General features: G+C 40.0%; 1 protein-coding gene across 8 annotated transcripts in view; it reads left to right on the forward strand.

The window, feature by feature from the left end:
* The window catches only part of MAGI2 (membrane associated guanylate kinase, WW and PDZ domain containing 2), a 1174807-nt gene that overhangs the window by 917 nt on the left and 1153568 nt on the right, over positions 1 to 20322 (forward strand). The gene's annotated exons all lie outside the window — the stretch shown is intronic.

Below are 20322 nucleotides of genomic sequence, written 5' to 3' on the forward strand. Positions count from 1 at the left end.
GCGCCTTGGGAGCGAGGGCAGGTTTCGGCGCCGCGTACAACTTTGTTTGCGCAGTTACACGCCGCCCGGCGGAAGGTGCTCGGCCTGGTGTCTGACCTCGGAGATGCGGGCAAGCTCCGGGGGCAAATTCAATGTGCGTCAGTGGCAGCGCCCGCAGTGGATGGAGAGCTTTCAGGGGAGGGAGGGGAGGGAGGAAGGAAGGGAGGGAGGGAGGAAAGAAAGTAGGGGAAATAAAAAGGAGGGAGAAAGGGGAGGAAGGAGCAACTTGAGGGTGCAGCAGCATCACCCGCTGGGCGGAGAGGAGCGGAAGGTGGCGGGGAGAGAGGAGAACTGCGCCCGACACCCCCCCTCAACCCCCCGTTTTTGGGAAGCTGGACCCTAGGTGCCTTGATCCGCAGCCGTCCCCTGGGGAACCCTGAGCCACCGCTTGACCAAGCACGGAGGGGACCGACCGCTTTGGGCGCTGGGACCGGTCTTCCTGAACTTTTTCCCTGCTTCGCCGCTCTGACCCCCTCCCCCGCCCATGGCCGTGTCATGTGGGCACCGCGCGTCACGTGCGCACTGACTAACCCGGGCGCGCACCCCGAGCTGGCCCGCGGGAGCAGGCTCGCAGGGAAGGCGCGGCGCGAGGAGGAAGGGGTTCTAGCGTTGGGGTGTCTGGAGGAGAGACACGGTCACCCGAATGGACTCTACGCGGGGATTGCCCCGTTGGAGTGGAAGTTCTCTGTGGTTGCACCCTCCTCTGGCGTCGGATTGGGGGAGGCGGGGTCCTGTATCTGAGCAGGGGCTGGATGGAGAAGCTCAGGCCTGCCACATAGATGAGCTTCAGTTAACTGGAAGGCTGTGATGGGGACATATAGAGACAGAGATCCTGCAGAACTCTCACTAATGAATTGTCTTTGCTGAAAAGAAAATACGGTCTTGAAAGAGGGAAGAAAGAGGGAGGTAAAAGTTTCTTGTAAAGAGGACAACTCTAACTAGACTAAAGTAGTGTACCTTGTTTTCCACATGTGCCCTGCGTGTCTGTGTGCATGTTCTTATCCATGGACAGGTTTGCCGGTGGTGTGACCTTGTTCGTCCTGCCTCAGAGATGGAATTGAGCACATCATTGCCTGTGTTTTGAACAACCACTTAGTCTCACTTCCAGATGAACTGTCAGGACACACTCTTAGGGAGATGTTCTCTATGAAACCAGTTTTAAAAGTAAACAAGTGAAAAGCGATGTCTCAGGTGAAATTTCTTCAATGTAAATTGCCATAGAAGAAAATGTTTTCCTTGGAGATTCTTGAGTGTTATTAGATGATGACTTGAGAAAGGCTAATGTAAACAGTGACTTGAAGGTCAACATTGCTCAAATTGTGAAACTGAAGAGTATGAGTTAGGTAGGAAGGCAAATAGAGCATTTTGGTATTTTTCAAGATGACACAGGCCTCAAATATAGGGATTCGTGTTAACATATTTGATGGCATGATACTATTTTATAGCAATAGATATAAGTGTGAAGTTCTGGTGTGAGTCCAGGAAGTCCACTGCATAATCGATGACCATGGTTTTGTTGGCAACAAGCTGGGTATTTGTAGTAGAGAGTTGTTGCAAAAGTTAATGCATTTTAAAATTTGACTAATGATGGTATGCTAACGAGGGAGGTGATTGTCCTATTGGAGTTTGCGGTGATGACCACATTTTAAGGTTGTATTTATAATGAGCGCTACCTTTTGAGACGGACCTTGGCAGAATGTAACTCTAGCAGCAAGAATGTGACCAGAAAATAAAGGAAGGGGGATTATTTGGGTATTGTAGCTCACTTCCATAAAATCCAGTGGAAAGACTTAACTTCTAAAAGTAAGGGCATGAAAGCTATCAGGTAAGAAAAGGAATTCTGACTATCCTGCAACACTCCACAGGACAAAACTAAGATGGATCTATGGGATATTTTTTTTAAAGGATAAAGCATCTTTATCTTAATAAAGAAGATCATCTTTCTAACAGAGATTTCCAAACATCTGTGGGCTACATTTTGAATTCATGAGACCTGCATCAATGTGGGTGTTTATGAAGAGCCCTAAGTGACCATCTGCCATAAATTCCTGTGAAAGATGGATACCTAGGCTAGTTATCATTTAAATCTTGCCATGATTCCATCCAAGGTAGTCTCTGATCACTTAACTTCTGTATATTTTGTTTGTAAGATTACTGCTTTTAGAACATATGCATATAAAGGGATTTTAGGGGGAAAGTTCTTTTTATTCTGTATGAACCCACAGTTCCAGGCCTCCCTGGGTCATTGATGATGATGCTGGTAATGATATTCACAGAGTCTCCACAGGAGCCTGTTTCACCTCCTGAGTCAGTACTGACAAAAAAAAAAAAGAAAGAAAAACACCTTCTTTTAGCTTAAAAAAAGGTATTTTTAATATTTTTTTATTGATTTTAGAAAGGAAGGGAGAGGGAGAGATAGAAACACCAATGATAAGAGAATCATTGATCAGCTGCCCCCCGAATGCCCTACAGTGGGGATCGGAGCTCCCAATTCAGTCAGATGCCCTGACCAGGAATCAAACCTTGACCTCCTGGTTCATAGGTCAACAGTTAACCACTAAGCAACACCAGCTTCTTTTAGCTTTTGTGGAAAATATAATCCTCTTGTATCTATATATATAAAAGGCTAATATGCTAGTGTCCGTCTGGGTAATTGATGGCAAGTAGCAATGCCTGGCTTCCTCTCCTAAACTACCAGCCTCCTTGCAGTTTCTTCAGCCTAGGAACACGATTTGCTTTATAGCCAGGTGCAAACATTTTTCATTTTAACCAAATGTCTGTGAAGCATTTTCCCATGCCTCATCTCATTTCACCCTCACGGAAATCCTGGAATAGGTAGATAGGAGACTCGGTGGAATCCTATTTTCTTCTCATTAGCCAGAAAACAGAGATTTTAGAAAGCTTAGAAACTTGACTGGACTGAAAAGAAGTAAGAAATGGTGGACCTTGAGAATGACTTTAGGTTTTTTCACTGTGCAGAATATAGTCAAACACTGCTGCAGTTAAATATTTTACCCTTTGTTCTCCCTGTGTGACCTACAATAATAATCTACTCTTTGTTGATATTTACTGCTGTGTTGCTGACAATTACCTGAAAGAGAAGTCGGGGTGCTTCACTGGGCTGGAAAAAAGTTTAGCTAAATCAGAAAGCAGGTCTAATTAAGCAAGTTTATTCATATATATATGGCTAAATTGACTCACACATGCACAATACATATAAAGCTCTCAATGGCGCCAATCACACGCATGTGTTTCCATCTATCATTGTCGATCATGAATTTGGTTGACACTTCTATTATAGAGAAAGGGCAAATAGCGATATTAAAATATTCTAATTAATTTCCTTTCAGTGTGCATGAATTTGTGCACTGGGCAGTAGTATTCTTATAAATGTGATGATTCATATATACTATTTCTTGTTGAAATAATACTTTTCCTTATCAAATAATAAATGTTTATTTTACTTACCATTGTAGGCAAAGCGAAATTTTCAGCACCTTAGATATAGTGTGTTTGTCATGGATTTCACTACATATTTCACTTGCTAAAAAAATATGTAAGAACTTTTGGCTCAGAGTTATTTTTAGAGAGCCAATAAACTAGTGTAGCTGAAAAGTTTGACTGTGGTTTGTTTAGTAGTTGTATTTTTTAGAAATAATGAGATGATTGCTTTAACAATAATGAGATGATTGTTTTTTGAATATTCATTCAAACATTGGGTAGTATATAAAACTACATGCAAAATCAGTTAAACTAAGCAGATTTTGCAAAAAAAAAAAAGGGGGGGGGAGACATTTGAATAACAAGAATATTGATAAAATGTGCACCAGATAAAATTACATTGTTTACTCAAATTTTATTTACTTTTGGCTAATTTTACATTAGAGTTGTCATAATTTTAAATTACCACAGTTTTTAAAGAGTTGAATTACTAGACAAAATAGATGTAGTTTTCTACATTATTTAAGTGCCTTTAAAACAATTTTAAAAAACCATTTAATTAAATTCAGAGGATTCCATTTTAATTTAAGCTTCTTTTAATCTAGAGTGATGATTCATGTAAAAAATAGCATTTATTTTCACATCCAATTATTTTTATAAACTCTGGCTTTTTAGTTCATAATAGTAAAGCGCCTCACCAAAGTATTTAATTCTAAATCAGCAGTTCTGTTCTAAGACCTCATTAATGCAGCAGACCCAGTTGAAGGAAGTTTTTTGAGTGATTTAGCTGAAGTGCTAAAGTTTTTTCTTTTTCTCTTTTTTTCCTTCCTTTTTTTTTCTTAAATTTGCCACTACAGTTCACAGGAATCAGCTGCACAGATTCCTGTGTCCTACATTCCTCACACGATAGCTGCTGCTGCATCTACCACATGGGGACCTACATAGGCGGGACTTATTGGCCCATTTAGGTTCTCATAATGGAAAATGAAAGGCAGAAAGTTCTCTAATTCTTCTCATGTGGAAAACAGGCCGAAGAAGGCCTTTGAAATCCAGTTCTGGAGAAGATGTACACTGCTGTCCCTCTTATTGCTCCTTTCAAAGATGCCTTTAAAGGAAAGTAGATCTACATTTATTGTCATACTTTATTTTTGACTGACATCAGGCTAGAATCATAGAGCTAAACCCTTCTACTTTTTATTTGGAAAGGTAAAAATAAATTATGTAAAATTTTCTCCAGTAAAGATTGATTTCTGCATAGAAATTTAAGGTCTGTGAATTTTATTGACTAATAATAAAGTTGGTTGAACAATTTGACCAGTTAACTATTTTATAATAAATTATCTTTAATGTTTTAGAACAAGGTTAATGAGACAATTGTCTTTGGGCATAATTTGTGGGGAGTGCTATTGTAGTTTTTCAGCATGTGTATGTAATTTAAATGATATGACCTTGAATGTTAACATGACTGTTGGCTTTTTATGTGTTTGTTTAGACTGAGAGTGATCTCAGGCTGAAACTACAGTTAAAGTTATTTAAGTGCCATCATCTCTACTCTTAACATTTATACTGTACAATCTTTTGACATACCAGTGTTTATTATGCTCAGTTTTCTTTTAGTTGCTTGTAACTCACACATTCGCTTTCATAATGCGTAAAAACAGGTTACATTTGATAACCCTGACTGCTTGAAAACAATGGCTTTCAAAAGAGTAGACCCAGGCTGAATTATCCCTCTAGAGATGGGATAGATTAGTGGGTAAATGTATAGTCTCCCTAGTAGACTGTCTAGATTTGAATACTCAGTATACCACTGAGTATTGGCTATGGAGGCAAGTTATCTAGCCTGGGGTAGTAATAGTAACTTGGGAATATTAAGTAAGTTATGCATTTAAATGATGTAGTGTCTGGCAGAATATAAGCATTATGTAAATGTTAATAAATGTTATTCTGAACTTATTGGTTATTTTGAGTTAGTGACATTATGAAATGTTCTCAACTTTCAAGATGTTTTATTCTTAATTGAAGACTACCTGAAAACTATGAAAATGGTTGACTAATTAATAGTATGAGTAATTTGCAAGTAAAATATTCTGGAAGTTTTTCTGTAAAGTAAAATAAATGCTTTACTTTGAAAAACATTAATATGAAGAGTAATGCAATTAAGTGGAATGGAACATATTTTTACCCTTTAAAAATAACACCCATTGATGCTGCTTTTATGTAAAAGATTTGCTATTTTATACTTTAGCCATAATTTATTTTCACCCAGTAATGTATTCACTTTGTACCTATATCTTTTCTCCTAAATAGCTGGTGAATCATTTATTCTAGGCTTGACAAACATAGAAATCCTATAAGAATTCACTAATTTTAAGTTTAGGAATTTATTTATACTTTTTACATGTGACTATATTTAGATGTCAGTATTATATTTTAAGACAGAACTTTTACTTCTCAGCTAGAAATCAAGTATCTCACGAAGAAGAGCAATAATAAAACAATTCATAAGTACAGCCAACAATGTACAATAGAGAAAAGTACATAAAAATTCCTCCAGAAGTTTACTTGTGAGAATAACAATAGCTCAATATAAATAATTCTCTATATTAGCACTTTCAAGAAGAAGCAGCCAACAATATATCTACTACCAGCGCCCTAGTGATTTTAGCATTTTAGTTGAATTAATCCTATTTTAGAATTCAAGAGAAACCTCTGCCTTGAAGTTCCAGTGTCCAATATTAATTTTGAAAATATTTCTTAGCTATAGTCTGCCTTTTTATCATGATAAGAAGTATGGGATAGGGTCTTAAAATTTTCTTAGTATTGTGATTTTTAAAATTAGTATTTATTTATTTATTTCATCCCATTCCCAGCTCCCTCTTTTTTGTCTCCAGTAAGGACTGCTGTGATATTTCCTGTAATAAAAATAAATTATAATTAGTGTTATATATATATCATTTACTGATGGGTTTATAATTACTGAATACTTGCATAGATGGATATGTGTCTATTAAATTGTAATAAAATATTTGTATAAGGATTTGTATCTGCTATATCATAACAGATAATTAGTAATTGCTTCCATTATTGAATTTTATTGACATGCTATCAACTTTTATAAAAGACTTTATTTGAAGATTAATTTTTTAAAACATTTAAAAATTTATGTTAATTTTCATATACAGTGTTAACTGTTTTATATAGTCTAGAAGAAACAAATGTTTCCTTTTTTGACAACTGATTGAATATTAATTCAAATGAATCCAATGAATTTACTTTCAAGGATCTAGTAGGCCAATGAGTGGATATTTTAAATGAATGATTAAATTTCTTTTAATATTTGAAATCATTGTATGGCTTGCTCAACTTTGGAAAACATTTCTCCTTGTAATTGTTACATGAATTCATGTCAAGTCTTGTCATTTTCAGTTACTTTGGTTTACTTAAAAAATTCACTGTCAAAACCATGACAGTCATTATATATCCAATAATAGCTCAAAACAAACATATGACAGAAGAAAATCTAACCCTTTATAGTGTGAAGTAAAAGCTATATGGAAGATATTTGTGGGAGAATTGTTTGAACTTCTTAACTATCTTTAATGAAACTCATGCACATGGAATCAGAGACTTTTTCATAAGTAATGATGGATTTTATGAAGTGATTATGAAATGAAGTAGGACAAATCAAACTTGTTTAATTAAGAAACACACAAAATATATACTTTATCTGCTTTTCACATTACATTGTGTTTGAAGAAGCTTCTTAAAACGAGTTTCCCAAATGTTAAAATGAATTATTTTAAATGGATTATGAGTAGCATAAAACCTGTTTTTATTTTAAATCATCACTTAAGAGATCATAGAGAATGTCTGAGTAAAAATCCTAAGTGAAAAAACACACAGTTATTTATATTCTTAACAATTATTTTTCACTCTACAGGTGAGCAGTGTTGCTTATCCTGGTAGCTTGTATTGTTGTACACAGGAAGGTACATACTTAGTTGGAGTATATATATTAATACAAGGATGTGTATAAACACAGATTAATCTAGCAACATACCTTAGCTTGTCAAAATCTGATTAGTTGGATTGCAAGCACAAGCAACCCTCAGAAATATGAAATGTCCAAAGTTGCATCTGTGGAACATTCTAATCAGTCCACAGTTGACCCTGGTCTCCCTTTCTTTGCGGTCTGTGATGTAAGGATATTAAAGCAATTCTTGATTAGACAACATTTATTTTAAAAATATCTGGAATTTAAGCTGAAAGGGTCACTAAAAGCTCCTAAAGTCTTGGCTTATTTCCCAAAGCACCTAAACATGAGTAACTGTTATCTTAGCTTTCTAGCAAGTCCAGGTGCTTTGTGGATGGCCATGTTGCTGGTGTTAGGACTGGGATCTAAAGAGACAGAAAGAAGTTGGTCCCCCTCTGGAAGTGCAAGACTGTTATCAGCATGCTCTTCCCCATCTGCAGTTAAAAGACTAAAACCTTCTTTCTTTGCATTTCTTCTGAAGCATTAGCTATAGCTGGACCTCTTTTGGTTGGAAGTACCCATGCTTTCCTTTTCTTCAGTTCAGGGTGAAGAGTCACTCTATCATCACATGTCTTCTGCTTCTTGGTATACATGGAACATGTGCTCCAGCACAAAGGTTCAATGCCAGTTTTGTAAATCAGTAGTCCCAGAAAGGCATTTATGCATGTGAAGGAACAATCATATTTTTGGGAAAGAATTACATAAAATATTCCATGTTTGACAAATCTAGCTGGAAAGCTTGATAGTCACCTATTAATTTTCAATTGTGAGTGGTATTTTTAACCCTTATTAGCTCTAATAATGAGAGACCATAAAGACATAATGAAATCAAGTAACCCAGATGATTTCTATATTTTATATATATTAGTTGTTAAGAAGTGAAAATAAGAGGTCAGATTTAGTAGTTTGGATTTTGGTTATTTTTGTTTGCAATACCAAGTGGCTGGTGGACTACATAATAACTAGGTAATGCTCTAATGTTAATGTAACCAAAGGAGGAGCAGAGGTAAGGGGCATGCTTATTCATGAACTTGATAACACATTTGCAGAGTGGTTTAAACTTTTATTGATTTAGATGTCTCAGCGTAGGATGAGAGGACTGGTTCCAGCATGCTATGAATATATGCTATATTGTAATTCAAAATAAGTATTTATTTAAAAGTAAGTCACAGTCATGTGTGTGCCACATAATCATGTTTCATTAATGGTGGAGGGCACATATGATGGTGTTCTCATAAGATTATAATGTAGCTGAAAAGTTTTTATCACCTAGTGAGGTTGTAGCTGTCATAATGCTATAGTGCAAAGCATTACTCACATGTTTGTAGTGATGCTGGTGTAAATAAACCAACTGTGCTGCCAATCATATAAAAGTATAGCACATACAATTAGGCTAAACTATCTAGGTGTGTGTAAGTACACTCTATGACATTCACACAATGATGGAATTGCCTAACAATGCATTTATCAGAACATATTCCTGTCATTAAGCAGCTCATGACTGTAAATAATACCTAGCTTCCAATTGTTTAGCTAAAATACAGGTACTGGTGTTTACTGAAAAATTTTAAATGTCAAGAAAAACTAAGTTTAATTAGCATGGAACCTAAGAGGTTTTGTTACGGAATGGAGAACATAATATTTTTAACTTATATTAATGTTTTAAATTTAAAGCCATTTTGCATACATCAAATTAATTTCCTATGGGGTAACACTGTATATGAATTTTGTGAAGTGCATATATACCATACAACCTAATAAAAACTGTGTAAAATTAGTGATATCATCGATACTCCAAAGAATATGGTAACCTCTTGTATGAATCAAGAAAATGCCCTTTTATATTCTCATCTCAAGTCTTCCTTTTAAAATTAATTGGAAAATCTTCATTATCTACTGTGAAGAGCATTTGACAACTTGTATCCTTAGAGAAATTGATTCTCTTAGAATTGACTAAGGAGATGCTTTGCTTCAATTGAATATGCTTTCAGACAGAATTTAGAAAACCACAAAGTTATTAGAGATGTTGTTGGTTGCCGACCTGGAATGCACTTCTCCTCCTCCTCCTCCCTACAGAATGCCAGTTTTGTTCAAGTATCCACATGCTGATGTGCTGCTATGCCATGTGTTCCATATCAGGTTGGCCTCATCCCAAGGGGATGAACTTAGACTAGTCTGAACCAAGCAAGGTAATTCCATCTCTTTGCCAGTGATTGTTTTAGGAAATGTCTTAAAGCTTAGTTCCAAGAAAGAAAAAGTAATGTGAAGCCCTGTGGGGACTTCCTGAGAATTTTTTTAGTTCTTAAAATGAGATTCCAAGCATATCTATTCTGTCTGTGAAAGTTACTGCACGTGGCAGTGATTCCTGGAGCAACTACAGGTTTCCCCCAGTATCTGAAAGTAGAGGGTGTCTGTGAAAACTTTTGTAAGCCAGAAATGGTGTAAAATTAAGAAAATTAAGAAGCAATTATATTAATTTATGTGGAAAAATTTTGAGTGTTCCCAAACCAAAAGTTCAATGCATGCACACTATTTTGTTCATCATGATTGCAACACTTTAACGATGTCCTGTTTTATGCCAAGTGTGACACCCTTAGGAGCTCTCTTAGCCTTTTCTGATACCTTAGGACACATCTTACAAATGGATGCAGAAAACAAATTGAGTTAAAGCACAGATGCTCACAGACACAGTTCAAAGCTGTGGTGTCTGGATGCTGAGATGCTGAGTGCAGTTCCCAGGGAAGGAGCTTGGTGGTGCCGCTCTCGCTGCTCTGGTGCACGCTGCCTCTGTAACAGCTGGCTGAAAAACAAACAGTGGAACTTTATTTTTGCTTTTCACCTTTTTTGTAAAAGTGAAAATTCTCTTTGGATTTCATTCTGGTAGTGAAAGCAGATACTACAATAAGCCTTTCCTAAAAGTGAGGTGGCATAATACAAACTTTTGAAAAGTGGAAGATAGCTGTATAACCAACTGTGATCATGAGGAAAGCTAGCCAATAGGTGGAGAAGAGCAGGACAGAATGATTAAAACAAACAAACAAACAAACAAACAAACAAACAAACAAACAAACAAAAGAAACGAAAAGAAAAAAAAAACTAGTGGCGCCTTGGTGAATTGCTAAAAGGAACCCAGAACTAGTCCTATCTCAGGACTTCTTGTTATTGATAGTTTAAGCCATTTAGTTTGGTTTTCTGTTGTTTTTCAGTGAAATCTTCTGATTGATACAATTATAAAATGGTATAATCACATGTATTTCATTCCTAGCTTATTGTTTTGGAGAACATTGGTGAATATCTTTCAAAAAGAGAACTCTATTTAGAGAGTAAATCAAGATGTATTTTCTCTTACATAAAGTTGGCTAAATTCTAGATATGTCTCTATTACCTCATTCAGTATTGCTCTGATTGGACTTCTGTTTTAAATTCCAGAAAAATTTAATCATTCTGAAGTAAAATATGTAGGAACACAAATTCATTTTAACATTATCCAAAATAGAACATAAGAAATAAAATCAGCTACAAAAATATACCTACAATGCATGCCAACACCAACTTGAAATATTTTTTGAATTATATAGTGCTTACAAATGTCTGTGCCATTGATCCAGGGTTGAATCTATAATAATAAGAGCATAATATGCTAACTTGACTGGACAGCCGAATGACCTTCTGGACGTCCTTCCAGACGAAGCTGCAGCAGCGGGGGCTGAGGCAGAGGCAGGTAGCGGTAATCAGGCAGGCAGGTGAGTGGTTAGAGGTGATCAGGCAGGCAGGTGAGTGGTTAGGAGCAATCAGGCAGGCAGACAGGCAGAGTGGTTAGGGGCGATCAGACAGGCGAGCAGTTAGGGGTGATTAGTCAGGCAGGCGAGCAGTTAGGGGTGATCAGGCAGGCAGGTGAGTGGTTAGGAGTGATCAGGCAGGCAGGCAGGCAGGCAGAGTGGTTAGGGGCAATGAGGTAGGCAGGCAGAGTGGTTAAGGGCAATCAAGCAGGCAGGCAGGTGAGCGATTAGGAGCCAGCGGTCCTAGATTGTGAGATGGTGCAGGCTGGCTTTAAAACCCCCCCCCCAACCCCCACCATGCATGAATTTTGTGCACTGGGCCTCTAGTATAATTATAAACTGACTCACCAAAAATGTTCCAATTCCATTTTCTGGTGCTAGAATTCATTTATTTATTATTCAACACATATTTCTAACCTATTCTCCAACAAGTACTGAACTAAGACTGGTAATAAAAAGGTGAATAACTCTTTATTAAGATACCACCTCCTAATCTTTAAGTAGTTAATCCTGAAGTATATCTGTGTGACCTGAGTTAAAATGAATTTCTTTTATCTTTTAAAGATACCTTCCATGATTTAATCAGAATAAAAGGTGAAAGACACACAAACAAACAAAAACATTTTGGTGAAGAAACATGGGCTAGGAGTTCTTAGTATTCATATTCTACATGAATTGTAGTTTATACAGTCACATAAACTCTGCATCTAGAAATTATTAATAGTCTGTAAATCTTGATCCCACCCCAGGAGTTTCACAGTTCAGGGTAGTAGTTAAGAGCGTGGAGCTTTGGAGACAAACAAGTGTGGGTTCCAGTCACAGCACTATCTCATACTAGATGTGACATGAACAGTTTATTTTACATCTCTGCATAACAGTTTCATCCTTTAAAAAATAGGAATCAATGCCGAACATACTTCATAAAGATGTAATGAGGAATAAATCTTATATTACCTGCAACATGCTTAGCCTAGAGCCTGGAATAGGCTCAATACTATATAAAAATTTATATCCTATCTAATAATAGAGAAACATGGTAATTAGCCATACCTCTGCTACCCTTCCCATTGGCTAATCAGGTTGATATGCAAATTAACTGCCAACCAAGATGGCGGCTGGCAGCCAGGCAGCTTGAAGTGAACAGGAGGTTTGCTTTCTTCAGTGACGGAGGAAACCAACGTTCCCCGCCTGCCTTGCTGGCCTATGAGCTTGCAGTTTAGGAAACATTGTTACAAATATAGAAGCTAAACAAAATCCCAGAAACCTTCTTTCAGCCAGCCGGGCTTCAGCCAGCAGGACCGCAACATTGTTTCAATTATAGAACAAACGCAGATCCCTGCTTTCAGCCAGGGGGATCTCAGAGCTGGAGTGAACAGGACCGCAACAGTGTTACAATTATAGAACCCAAACAAACCAGATACCTGCTTTCAGTAGCCGAGGCCTCAGAGCTGGAGCCAAGCCTCAGAGCTAAAGCTGGCCCAGAATAAAAAAAAAAAGAATAAAAGGACAGGTTGGGAGCTTCAGTCACCCGCCAGCCTGAAAACAGCCCTCAGGCCCTCACCCAGACTGGCCAGGCACCCCAGTGGGGACTGCCACCCTGAAGGGGATGTGACCAGCTGCAAACAGCCATCATCCCCTCACCCAGGCTGGCCAGGCACCCCCGTGGGGACCCCCACCCTGATCCAGGACACCCTTCAGGGCAAACCAGCCAGCCTCCACCCGTGCACCAGGCCTCTATCCTATATAGTAAAAGGGTAATATGCCTCCCAGCACCGGGATCAGCGGAGCCGCGAGGCCTCCCGGCACCGGGATCAGCATGACAGGGGGCAGCACCCAAACCCCCTGATCGCCCTGCGGCTCTGTGTGTGACAGGGCGCGGGGCCACAACCTCCCTATCCGCCCTGCTCTTTTCGTGACAGGGGAAGGCGCCCCAACCCCCTGATCCACCCTGCTCTGTGCCTGATAGGGGGGAGCTCCCCAACCCCCTGATTGCCCTGCGGCTCTGTGTGTGACAGGGTGTGGCGCCCCAACCCCCTGATCGGCCCTGCTCTGTGTGTGACAGGGTCCGGCGCCCCAAACCCCCCCACGGGCCTTGCTCTGTGCGTGACAGCGGGGAGCCCTCCAACCCCCTGATTGGCCCTGCTTTGTGCGTGACAGGGTGGTGCTGCAACCTCCCTATTGACCCTGCCTTGAGTGTGACAGGGGGCGGTGCCCCAACCCCCCAATTGGCCCTACCCTGAGCGTGACTGAGGGTGGCATCACAACCTCCTGATCCGCCCTGCTCTGTGCTTGACAGGGGGCAGTGCCCTAACTCCCCAATCGGCCCTGCTCTGAGCCTGACCAGGGGCTGCACCTAGGGATTGGGCCTGCCCTCTCCCACCCGGGAGCAGGCCTAAGCCAGCAGGTCATTATCTCCCGAGGGGTCCCAGACTGTGAGAGGGCACAGGCCGGGCTAAGGGACCCCCTCTCCCCCCCGAGTGCACAAATGTTTGTGCACCGGGCCTCTAGTATATATATATATATATATAATTTCTTATATAGTATTTATATCTCCCATGTTCAAAGGCTGTTAAATTGCATTGTTTACCCATATCTTCAGAAAAAAAATCACTTCTACTGTCATGGTAAACAACCTGCTTCCCTATTTATAATGGTCTGGTCTTCTAGCAACTTCAGCACGAAATTATAGCTAATTTGCCTACAAACATCAGGTGGTCATAATAATCTGGCCACTCAGTATATAATAATGTGTATATATATATATATATACACATATATATATATATAATATATAATGTTTGCTATTATTATAATTATATATTCCATATATTACGATTATATTTTATTTAGTAATTACTATAAACATGAATTTTCAATGTAATAAATGTTTTAAAAGACTGTGCCTAGCAGAAGGGCAGCTGATTTTTCCTAGTCTTTCAGGCAACACTTCATGGAGAACACTTGAGTAGAGAGCAGACAAACAAGGAGGCATTGATACGGAGAGTTTTGAGGAGTGTGATATATAGTTTTGCAGTATTGCCTTGGCTGGTGTTTTTCAGTGGTTAGACATCAGATTATGCACCAAAGGGTCACAGGTTCAATTCCTGGTCAAGAGCACATACCTGGGTTGTGGGTTCAATCCCTGCCCTGGTCAGGGCACTTGCGGGAGGCAACCAATAGATGTTTCTTTCTTTCTCTTTCTCTCTCTCACCCTTCCCCTTCCTTCTTCCCTTCCACTCTACTACAAATCAGTAGAAAAAATATCCCCTAGTGAGGATTAACAACAACAACAAAAAAAGGAGTTTCAAAGTACTAAAGTCTAGAGTTCAATATATACTGTAGTAATAAATGCGCTTGGGGAATTAGATGTGGGCCAAGACATAATATAGAACTGAAGGGTTAGCCACCAAGTATTGTTCTTATTATTCTTACTAGAGGCCCGGTTCACAAAAATTTGTGCACTCGGGGGCGGGGAGGTCCCTCAGCCTGGCCTGTGCCCTCTCACAGTCTGGGAACCCTCGGGAGTTGACCACCTGCTGGGTTAGGCCCATTCCCTGGGGGATTGGGCCTAAGCTGTCAGTCAGACATCCCTCTGGCAGCCTGGGAGCCCTTGGGGGATGTCCAGTTGCCAGCAGGGAGCAGGCCTAAGCTGCAGTCGGACATCCTTAGCGCTGCTGAGGAAGCTTGTGGCTGAGCAGAGCTCCCCCTGTGTGAAAGCACTTACCACCAGGGGGCAACTCCTGCATTGAGCCTCTGCCCCCTGGTGGTCAGTGTGTGTCTAGTGACCAGTCATTCCCAGTCCTTCTGCTGTTAGGGTCAATTTGCATATTACCCTTTTATTATATAGGATAGAGGCCTGGTGCATGGGTGGGGGCCGGCTGGTTTGCCCTGAAGGATGTCCCGGATCATGGTAGGGGTCCTGCTGGGGTGCCTGGCCAGCCTGGTTGAGGGGCTGAGGGCCGTTTTCAGGCTGGCCCTATCCCCTTCAGGGTAGCGGTCCCCACTGGAGTGCCTGGCCTGCCTGGTTGAGGGGCTGAGGGCCATTTTCAGGCTGGCCACAGCCCCTTAAGGGTGGGGATCCCTGCTGGGGTGCCTGGCCAGCCTGGGTGAGGGGCTGATGGCTGTTTGCAGGCTTGCCACAGCCCCTTCATGGTAGGGGTCCCCGCTGGGGTGCCTGGCCAGACTGGGTGAGGGGCTGAGGGCCGTTTTCAGGCTGGCCACACCCCCTTCAGGGTGGGAGGTCCTGCTGGGGTGCCTCTCCAGTCTGGGTGAGGGGTTGATGGCTGTTGGCAGAATGACCAAGCCCCCCAGCGCAGACCCTCACCCCATGAGGGTGTGGCCAGCCTGGGTGAGGGGCTGACGGCTGTTTGCAGGCTGGCCACAGCCCCCAGCCACCCAAGCTCCCAGTGGAGGCTGGCTAGAAGCAGGTATCTGGGATTTATTTATCTTCTATAATTGAAACTTTGTTGCCTTAAGAGGAGGCCGCAGCCGGCCAGGGCAGGCGGGAAGCTTGGCTTCCTCCATTGCCAGGGCAACCAAGCCTCCTGCTTGCTTCAGCTCCGGCCGCCATCTTGGTTGGGTTAATTTGCATATAGTCGCTCTGATTGGCTGGTGGGCATGGCTTGGGGCGTAGTGGAGGTGTGGTCAGTTTGCATGTTTCTTTTATTAGATTAGATTATCATCAACAACCATTTGTGCAGTGCTTACTGCATGTCAGGCAGTGTTCTAAACACTTCAGATAAATCTTAATTCATTTAATCAGATTATTCTACAAGATAGGTACTATCATTAACCCCTCTTGGCAGATAAGAAAACTGGAATCCAAAGAGTTTAAAAAACTTGCACAAAGCCTACGTAATGATTAGTAGAGCCAGGATTCAAACCCACTTAATGTTCTTAATCACTATACTAGCTTGTCTCTCCATGTTTGAAAGGTTTTGAGAACAGAATTGAAAAGGTCATGTTTGTTCATAATTTTCCCAGTGAGGGGAAATGTAGACAATATTTCATAGAACACATGTGGACAATAAAGAAACTTAAAGGGAGCGAAAGAAACAGGCAGTTAGACCAACTAGGAGGCTATAGAGTTATCCAGAGGAGAGAGAGGTTTTAAGGTCTTGAACTATACAATGGTGGTAGCAATGGAAAAGAAAGCATTGAGTCAAGAAATATGTACGTGAAATTATCAGTACACATGATTGGATAGGGACCAAGACAACTAAGAGCAGATTTGGGTAGAAAGTACTTTCATTTGGGATATATTTACTATGAGTTACTTGGAAAGAATGTAAGTGGTAGGCAACTGAATGTGCCAGTCTCAAATTCACAAGAGTGGTTGGGGCTCATTGTTCAGATTAGGGAATGAAAAATCCAATGAGAAAATGTAAAGGCAAAAAGAACAAAGAAATGATGTGGCCTCTACATTTAATAAGAAGTCATGGAAACCCAGGAAGGAAGCTAAAACTATTACTAGAGAAGTCTTAATATTAGTGAGTGGTCAGCACTTCAAAGCACAGTAGAAATGGTTAGAAAGAAGACATCTATAATATTTCATTGTGTTGGGCAAAAATGGAAGTTACCTTTGTTTGGTGCCATTTCTTTGGAGTGGATGGTGCAGAAAAGCCAGAGGTCACAGGGTTGAAGAGTATACAGGAAATAAGAAAATGGAAATAGCATCTGCATTCTACTCCTTCAAGAGGCTTGCTTAGTAGTAAAGAGTAATGGACATGCTCTAAACTAAACTTGGGATGTATGGCTAAGAAGGTTAGGGGTGTGTGTGTGTGTGATGGTGTGTGTGTGTGTTATGGAAAAGTCTTGAACTGCATTTTCTGTATTTGCCGCATAAATATACTTTATTCTTTCAATATTATAATTACATTTGTTTTTTGTTTTGCTAAAGCTAGGTCCTAGAAATAAGTTAAAAAGGGTCGGGTCAGATCCTACCTCCCCAGTAGAGAAGGAGAAGCAATCACGTACAAAGCTAACCTTAAAATGATGAGTTTTAATGGAATGGTGCAGAAAGAGACATACTGCTTTTAGAGCACACAGGAGGGGAAGGAAAAAGCAGAGGAGTATAATATAAAGACTGTGGATCCAGGAGTACAAGGACTTACAGATTCCAGTCCCAATTTCATTGCTGTCACTTCCTTGTGGGATGATTAACTTTCTCTGAGCCTTAGTCAACTCATATGTTACAGGGTGGTTGTTAGAATCAAAAAAGATAATTCATGTGAAAATATTTTCTAAAACTTTTAGTGCAGTTCAGTCAGAAATGTTATTACTTAGTGATGGAAAATAGTGGGAGAGGGGGTGACTCGGGGAGTTTATGAGGAATAGTGTAGAAAGTGTGAGAAGAGTATGACCAAAGGTGGGAGAGGTGAAAATTACCCTCCTGTGCAGAAAGCTAAATACAAATCAGTGAGGCCAGAGAAAGGGGATGTCTGAATACTCCTGGTGGCCACTGAAGACTTTTTCCAGAAAGGAAACTTGGAATCATATCATGGATTAAATGAAAACCTTAAATGAAAATCTAAAGAGTTTGGGTATTATTCAGTGATAAAGCTACTGATGGTCTTTGAACAAGGGGGAAGCATAAAAATGATTGGGGGGTTTTGTTTTTGTTTTTTGGGGAAGAGGACAGGAAGGAAATTGGGTTTGAGTGGAGAAGAAGCTGATAGGAAGTCCAAAGGTCTGGTATCAGTAGTGGGAACAGAGGGACATAGACTTGAGAGATACCTCAGAGACAGGATAAATACAAATTTATATTCAACTAGAGGCCCGGTGCATGAAATTCGTGCATATTGGGGGGGGGGAATCCCTCATCCGGGCCTGCACCCTCTCCAATCTGGGACCCCTCAGACATCTCTCTCGCAATCCGGGACCGCTGGCTCCTATCTGCTCACCTGCCTGCCTGCCAGATCACCCCTAACCACTCTGCCTGTCTGCCTGATGCCCCTAACTGCTCTCCCCTGCCAGCTTGATCCCCCTAACTGCTCTCCCCTGCCAGCTTGATCCCCCTAACTGCTCTCCCCTGCTGGTCTGATTCCCTCTAACTGCTCTCCCCTGCCAGCCTGATCACCCCTAACTACCTCTGCCTCTGTCCCGCCACCGTGGTTTTATCCGGAAGGATGTCTGGAAGATCGTCCGGAAGATGTCTGGTCTAATTAGCATATTACCCTTTTATTAGTATAGATTATAGTAGAGAAGGGGAGACATGAGTGAAAGATAACGCTGAGGTTTCTGACATGGGAATGGATGTGTGAAGCAGATGAAGATGCCATTAAGTAGAGATTAAAATTTAATCTATAGAGAAATGGCTTTAGGCTGTTCTAGAAATTAAAAATCACTGTCTTTGACAACTGCAGAAGAAGCAGCAGGAATCTTTCAGTATATTTTGGCTCTAAGTGAATAAGTAATATGACTATATTTATGAGATATTTATCACTGAGGTTTTTTTTTACTTAAAATAATTTAGACTGGGCATTGGAGTTAGAGATAGTGAGTTAACAGAATTTAGATCTAAAATGGTCTATATTTTATTTTTATCAGATTTTAAATTTTATTTTGCTTCAATTGATATTACTTAAAGAACAGAGTGAATGGAGAAAAATGAGTGCTGGGGAATACAGTATGTTTCAGGCGACTGGAAGATGGCATGGTTCTGATGTTCAGAGGTACATCTAGAACTCAGAATTATTGGAGCTGCATATTGGAGAGTTGAGTGATATTGTTTTAACACTGGTAGTTGTAGCCCTTCAAGAAGCTATGGTTTCCTTAGGAGAGCATTGAGAGTGAGAAGAGGCCAAGAATGGAATTTGAGGAATGCCTCTATTTAATAGGCTTGCATATATATATACTTCTTTACCCGTAGTACTCATAATTTAGTGGGGGGTGGTGAGGTGGGAAACATACATTTTAAAAAATGTTCAGGCCAATCCTCTTAAATTGGGTTCTTAATGTGTATCATATAGGATAGGTTTATCATATATGGTTTTTAATGTTAATATATCACTGTTAAGCACTGAAGATAATGCTTCTATTTTATTAGCAAGTCAAATGCAAACAATAGCGAGAACTCAGTCTTCAGTAGTGCTGCCTTTACTTGCTGTATGTTCTTAGTCCTAATTGAAAGGTTGCAGAAACTAAACAGTACCTCACTTTTTGATTCTGTGAGGCACCATTTTGAGACAAAACTCTGGCCATTGCTGTGATATTATTTCCTAGATTTGGAGTAAATCCTAAAAATGCAAACTCTTCTCTAAGTTGTACTAGAAATTATTCACTTAAATTAGGTGAGTAATGAATTACCTTCCTCTAACATGTAACATTACTCAAATGTTTCCATATGGCAGTGGTTGTAATAAGCATCTTTTTGAACACTCAGAATTTTAATTATTTCTTGTAGTAGCTTCTCTAGTTCAAGGTCCCAGAAATGAAGTATGAAGTATTTTGAACTGTGTGTTATATAATATTGCTAGAAGTTAAAAAGAATAGCATATACATTCCAATATCTCAAGTCCATTTATTTTATCCAGAATTGGTATGTAAAATTAAATCCAGATTCTCCTGTTTCCTAATATTACAACAAAACATTAACTCATTTTCATTTGCTATAACAATGGCCTGCCAATAAAGTTATCAAATATGTCACTTGCAGTAGATCTGGAATTCATCAAGGGTAGGGAGAGCATCTGATTTTTACATATTTCCATAGTACCTGGAATGGTGCCTGAAAATGTGTATAATGTTTAGAAAACATTTGTTGACTGATTGAATGATAAAGGTCATCTTTCCCTAAAATACTTGATTTATTTGAAACACATTGTATTAGTCAAGGTTCTTCGAGAGAGAGAGATTGATTGATTTATTATAAGGAATTGGCTCACATGATTATGGAGCTGACAAGTCCCAAGATATGCCAAGTAAGTCAACAAACTGGAGACTCAGAAGAACGGATGGTGTAGTTCTGCTAGTCCAAAGGCCACCAGTAGTAAGGCCCAAGAAGAGCCAATATCAGTTTGTCAAAGG

The sequence above is a fragment of the Myotis daubentonii genome, chromosome 10 (assembly GCF_963259705.1).
Source record: "Myotis daubentonii chromosome 10, mMyoDau2.1, whole genome shotgun sequence".
NCBI lineage: Eukaryota > Metazoa > Chordata > Mammalia > Chiroptera > Vespertilionidae > Myotis > Myotis daubentonii.